Raw genomic sequence first — 6,989 nt, forward strand, 5'->3', positions numbered from 1 at the left:
TGATGAGGGGGCCAGGAACACGGTGGAGGTGTGGAGGATGGTGAGGGGGGCAGGGACACGGTGGTGGTGTGGAGGATGGTGAGGGGGACCAGGAACACGGTGGTGGTGTGGAGGATGGTGAGGGGGAGGGGCCAGGAACACGGTGGTGGTGTGGAGGATGGTGAGGGGGGCAGGGACATGGTGGTGGTGTGGAGGATGGTGAGGGGAGGGGGGGCCAGGAACACGGTGGTGGTGTGGTGGATGGTGAGGGGGGCACGGGCACGGTGGTGGTGGTGTGGAGGATGGTGAGGGGGGCAGCAACACGGTGGTGGTGTGGAGGATGGTGAGGGAGGGGAGGGGACCAGGAACACGGTGGAGGTGTGGAGGATGGTGAGGGGGGGATGGGCACGGTGGTGGTGTGGAGGATGGTGAGGGGGGGCCAGGAACACGGTGGTGGTGTGGAGGATGGTGAAGGGAGGGGCCAGGAACACGGTGGTGGTGTGGAGGATGGTGAGTGGGGGCCAGGAACACGGTGGTGGTGTGGAGGATGGTGAGGGGGGCCAGGAAACGTGGTGGTGGTGTGGAGGATGGTGAGGGGGGGCCAGGAACACGGTGGTGGTGTGGAGGATGGTGAGGGGGGAGGGGCCAGGAGCGTGGTGGTGGTGTGGAGGATGGTGAGGGGGGCAGGGACACGGTGGTGGTGTGGAGGATGGTGAGGGGGCAGGGACACGGTGGAGGTGTGGAGGATAGTGAGGGGAGGGGGCCAGGAACACGGTGGAGGTGTGGAGGATGGTGAGGGGGGGGGTGAGGGGGGCCAGGAACACGGTGGAGGTGTGGAGGATGGTGAGGGGGGGGACGGGCACGGTGGTGGTGGTGTGGAGGATGGTGAGGGAGGGGGGTGAGGGGGGCCAGGAACACGGTGGAGGTGTGGAGGATGGTGAGGGGGGGGGAGCCAGGAACACGGTGGTGGCCTGGAGGATGGTGAGGGGGGGCGCCAGGAACACGGTGGAGGGAGCCACCTGGCCGTGTAGACCACCACGGTCCGTTATTATGCAGCAGCTGGACTTGTCGCCTCCCACACGACGCCAAAGCTTTTGTTTACCAAAGTTGAATCTATTTCAAGACAAATATGATTTTATTTGCAATATTTTTCGATGGAACTGATTACTGTTTTGGAGTTCCCCCCCCCCCCAAAGATATTTTTTTCTGATAATAAAGTACGAATTAATAATAGCTGTGTCGCATTCAATAAAACGAAGGTAGACTCTGTTTCGACGAAATAAAAGTATGTTTCAGAGTATTATATAAGGAGGAAATTATCTATTGCTGCACCCCAGAAAGATATACTTTCTGATAATATAGACAATTAATAATACAATTTTTTTTTATCCTCTCGTGCAAGCAAATACTAAGTCCCTTGTTTCTTATTCATGAGACAAACACAAGAAAACATCTCCATCTTATCAGTCTAGTAAGATTTTGTTATCAAATGACATAAAACTTGAATGATTTAGTGATGTATCTGTGATACACACGATAATGTTATGTATCTATCTAAGACAATATTTTAATCCAGTATTCAGATTTCTAATAGCGGCATTGTTAAGTTAGTTATCCTAGCATATTCTGTTGATGATATCCGTCTGATGGGCTTCCGGAGACTGGGTCGGTATATATATGATATCTACCCTAGGAATTTCTCTCTTATCGAGTCTCGAGGGAATTTGATATCGCTGTCGTGCCCTGTGTCCGATATCTTGTTCCTGTCTCATTGTTAATTGAATTACAATTAATTGAGATATTTTTTTTAGAACACTCCTTCAGAATGTTTAGGTAACCGTGCGCTTGCGCGCGCGTTCGTATTGTGTGCGTGTGTATGTGCGTGTGTGTGTGTGGTGTGTGTGTGTGTGGTGTGTGGTTTGTGTGTGTGTGTGTGTGTGTGTGTGTGTGTGTGTGTGTGTGTGTGTGTGTGTGTAAAAAATAATTAGTTGTAGTTAGCAACAGTTGATTGATTGACAGTTGAGAGGCGGGCCGAAAGAGCAGAGCTCAACCCCCGCAACCACAACTAGGTGAATACACACACCTGATCTAGGGGCCTGATAGCTGAGTGGACAGGGCTCAGGACTCGTAATCCTAGGGTCCGGGTTCGATCCCCGGTGATGGCAGAAACCAAATGGGCAGAGTTTCTTTCACCTGATGCCCCTGTTACAAAGCAGTAAATAGGTACCTGGGAGTTAGACAGCTATTTCCCGGACCACAGGACTACGATTCCCGAGCGGTGTCCTCTCAGCTGTCAGGGCCCTCCTTCGCGTGTGTGTGTCTCTCGTGTGTGTGTCAATGTGCGTGAGCGCGAGCAGGTGCGCGCGCACACACGTGTATTTATGCCTTGGTTGACAATTTCAAGAAAACATGATATAACCGTTTTAAAATGAATTTTTTAGTCTATTCTTGCAACTGTACACTTTTCCAGCGAGTATGTTACATCCCGGGCGGGAGAGAGGCGCCAGCATCAAAGGAGATTACGAGAGAGCAATCAAGTGTAGGCGTTGGATGTATACAAGTGAATGAATTAAAAACAACTAAATTTTTGTATCTATCGTGGTCATTCACAATGTCAACTTCTCTCTTTACGTACACACACACATACACACACACACACATATATATATAATTATATATATATATATATACATACCAAAAGAATAGGGGTGGTAGAGAGAAGAACATATCAAAGTGTTCAGTGAGGATCCACAAGATCTTCTCTGAGTACTCTTTATTTTCTTCTCCGAGGCTGAGGCTATGGGTCCCTACACTTGCACCAGAGGTGGTACCCTTCTAGGTTATATATATATATTATATATATAATATATATATATATATATAATATATATATATATATATATATATATTATATTGTTTATTGGTTTGTCTGTCCAAACTTGGAGGCCAGATGCCTCCAACCAAACCAAGATGCCTTACCCAAATTACAGTGAGAATGGTTTGGGCTACGGTACGGTCATAGCCACAAAATAGGTAGGCCTAAATTAAGTGTTTTAAGAAATATTATCAATTATGTTACTTCCCCCCCCCCCCAATTCCGATTCTCACGGATTTAATTCTGCAAGAGTGAAACGTGGGTTGAGGATCCCGAAGAGTTTCTCAACATAAAAAAATTATTTCCCTCAACAATTCTCCCTTACGGCTTAGTCACTCTTCACTTTCATATAATATTAGAAAGTAGTGAAACTACTGCATTGATTTAATTTTTTTAATATATTTATGTACATGGATTTGTGCAGTTACCCCAGCACTCCCTTTCATGTAGTCTAGCGTAGCGGCACAAATACAGATTTACCTAACTTTGTTAATAATATTATATAAAAGGGAAGAAGGGAGGGGAGGTAGCGGGGACTGGAAGGAAGGAGAGGACGAAGAGAGACGTGGGGAGGGGAGAAGGGTGGGGAAGGACGAGGGGAACGTTCATATATATCATAGAATTGTTTTGTTTTGTTTGTGTACACCATTATAATTGATGTATGTGACTATCTGGGGTCGGCCGTAGGCTGGACGAGGAGTCGAGCCTTAGGACAGGTTCCCTGAGGACAGGTTCCCTGAGGACAGTTTCCCTGAGGACAGGTTCCCTGAGGACAGTTTCCCTCAGGACACAGCTTCCCTCTGGACAGGTGCCCTCAAGACAGCAGCCTATCTTCAAGTCACGTTACGTCCAAGCAGTAGCTCAGACAATGGTAGCCTGAGGACACTTGCAGAGCATGATTGATGCTCACATAAATGAAGGCAAAGGCAGGCCAACAAAAAACACGCAGGGATATAGCGACATACACAGGGTGAAGTATACTCTCCACTTCTCTGTGACTATACAATGAGTGTTAACTCAAACATACTTCCTAATTGGTCAGTAACGGATAATATCTTGGCCTCAGAAGTCCGGCACAGGTTGATAAAACACAAATCTAATAATAATAATAATAATAATAATAATAATAATAATAATAATAATAATAATAATAATAATAATTATTATTATTATTATTATCGGATAAGAAAACTGCGGAGTATTTGATGACAAAATACGATGATTAGTTTGTTTATCATCACCTCAGAACTGTGTCAATTAGACCGTCCAGTCAGCGTCGCTACTGAGACCCAACGACCTCCTTTTTTTATCTAACGAGGAGTAAACAATTTTTTCATGGGAGTTCTGCTTTTGACGATTGAAAATGTATGCATTAATTTGATGGCGGATTCAGCTTCCCAGATCTGTATGGGACGCTTACTAGGAAATCTTAGATGAGACTGACTTATGTGGATTGAAGAGACAGGAAGAGAGAGAGAGAGAGAGAGAGAGAGAGAGAGAGAGAGAGAGAGAGAGAGAGAGAGAGAGAGAGAGAGAGAGAGAGAGAGAGAGAGAGAGAGAGAGAGAGAGAGAGAGAGAGAGAGAGAGAGAGGAGAGTGAGAGAGAGAGAGAGAGAGAGAGAGAGAGAGAGAGAGGAGAGAGAGAGAGAGAAGAGAGAGAGAGAGAGAGAGAGAGGAGAGAGAGAGAGAGAAGAGAGAAGAGAGAGAGAGAGAGGAGAGAGAGAGAGAGGAGAGAAGAGAGAGAGAGAGAGAAAGAGAGTCACAGTCAGAAACGCAAACATAATGTCAGAATTGTGACTTCTGAGGGTTACCCAGAGTGCATCACTATATTCCTAACACCACACTAATACGATGGTGTTAGGAAGGAGGCACCTGAGGGAGGTGCTGAAGGAGCAGCTCCTTGACCCCAATAATGGAGTTCAGGGCAGCTCCTGCTGGTCTGCTCCGAGATCGATACATCGATGTTCCATAATCTTCAGCGCCTCGAGTAGTCTGCTCGCGGATATTAAGAGGTATGTGCGGGTGAGGGTGGAATTAGAGCTGACGTCAGCAGCATCTTGTAAACCCATGATTAAGTCAGCAACATCTTGTAAACCCATGATTAAGTCAGCAACATCTTGTAAACCCTTATTAGCAGCATCTTGTAAATCCATGATTAAGTCAGCAGCATCTTGTAAACCCATGATTATGTCTGCAGCATCTTGTAAACCCATGATTAAGTCAGCAGCATCTTGTAAACCCATGATTAAGTCAGCAGCATCTTGTAAACCCATGATTAAGTCAGCAGCATCTTGTAAACTCATAATTATGTCAGCAGCATCTTGTAACCCATAATTATGCCAGCAGCATCTTGTAAACCATGATTAAGTCAGCAGCATCTTGTAAACCCATGATTAAGTCAGCAGCATCTTGTAAACCCATGCTTATGTTAGCACCATCGTGTAAACCCATAATTAAGTCAGCAGCATCTTGTTAAAAAAAAGTGTTTGGTTACCAAGGATTGAAAATATTTCTGTTGTATGTTTGAATCATTATTTAACGATGTATTAAATACAACCGATCTTGTTTGTTTCATATTTACATTTCAAGAATAAAATAAATCAGTACCGTCATTGTAGGTGTTTGTTAACACTAAGTTCATTATATGTTGAAGTCCTAATAACCAGTCCGTTTTGTTACTATAATGACCCTATAATGTGGGTTATACTGACTCATGTATGAGTAAGTATAACATCCAGTAGCCAGAGAAATTATGTTGTCTCATAGAGACAACATAGTTTTTCTACATAGAAATTTGTAGCCTCGTATTGCAAGAACTATGCAGCCTTGTGTAGCAGGAAGTATGTAATCTCATGTAGCAGGAAGTATGTAATCTCATGTAGCAGGAAGTATGTAATCTCATGTAGCAGGAAGTATGTAATCTCATGTAGCAAGAAGTATGTAGTCTCATGTAGCAAGAAGTATGTAATCTCATGTAGCAGGAAGTATGTAGTCTCGTGTAGCAAGAATTATGTAGTCTCGTGTAGCAAGAAGTATGTAGTCTCATGTAGCAAGAAGTATGTAATCTCATGTAGCAAGAAGTATGTAATCTCATGTAGCAAGAAGTATGTAATCTCATGTAGCAAGAAGTATGTAGTCTCATGTAGCAAGAAGTGCATAGTCTCATTGAACGAGAACTCACTATATTGTCCTATATAGCAAAAAACTATACAGCCTCACAGCTATGTAGCATCATGTAGCAATAACTATGTATCACGATGTAGCTATGTAGCCTCCATGTAGAACTATGTAGCCTCCGTGTAGAACTATGTAGCCTCCATGTAGAACTATGTAGCCTCATTTGTCTTCCTCCGCATTTCTTATTGATACAGTAATTCAAATTTCAAACTATGAGAAAACTTTATTTGTAGAAAGTTCTCATTAGACAGTTTCTAAGACTGGGAAGCTTAGATTGACAGTCTTAGAATGAGAGTCTAAGAGTCAAAGTCTAAGCTTTACCTACAATAAAAGTCTTCTCCCGTTTTAGAGACTGAGCTCTATATATTCATTCCCTGGTTTAAAGCACATATGCCATTTATTTCATTTGTCCTCATTTGACATATTTAATGGCAACGATTTTGAACATAGAGAAGAATGGCAATGAACTTATTAAACAACGTAAAACAAACAAAAAAAGACACAAAACATCAATGATACTGAGCGTGTTTCTTTTTATTAGACTTTAGGAAAGTCTTATTGAGGTAAGGCAACGAGGAGTTAGTAAGACTATATAGCACATGCAAGGTATATACGGACAAGGATCTGGGGTAGGACAGAGGAAAGGAACAGTGCCAAAGTATGTAGATCATCGGAGGATCAAACGCTGACCTGCAAAAAACGCGTTCCATCGCTGTACCGGCCAGGCCAAGTGGTTGGGAGAGGTGATGGATTTGAACCACTCATCTCCTGCGTGTGTGTGTGTGTGTGTGCATTTTCACTACACGAATTTTATCGATTTCTAATTAGGATTAACGGATGGTAATTACCAAGGCCCTGAGAGTACTATTAGGGCCGCGTGGTCGTGACACAGATGTACGCAAGTCGCCATTATTCACTTTGCATCCATTTGGAAATTGAGTTGCAAAGCTGCTGGGTGT

This window comes from Procambarus clarkii, chromosome 29, assembly GCF_040958095.1.
Source record: "Procambarus clarkii isolate CNS0578487 chromosome 29, FALCON_Pclarkii_2.0, whole genome shotgun sequence".
Taxonomy (NCBI): Eukaryota; Metazoa; Arthropoda; class Malacostraca; order Decapoda; family Cambaridae; genus Procambarus; species Procambarus clarkii.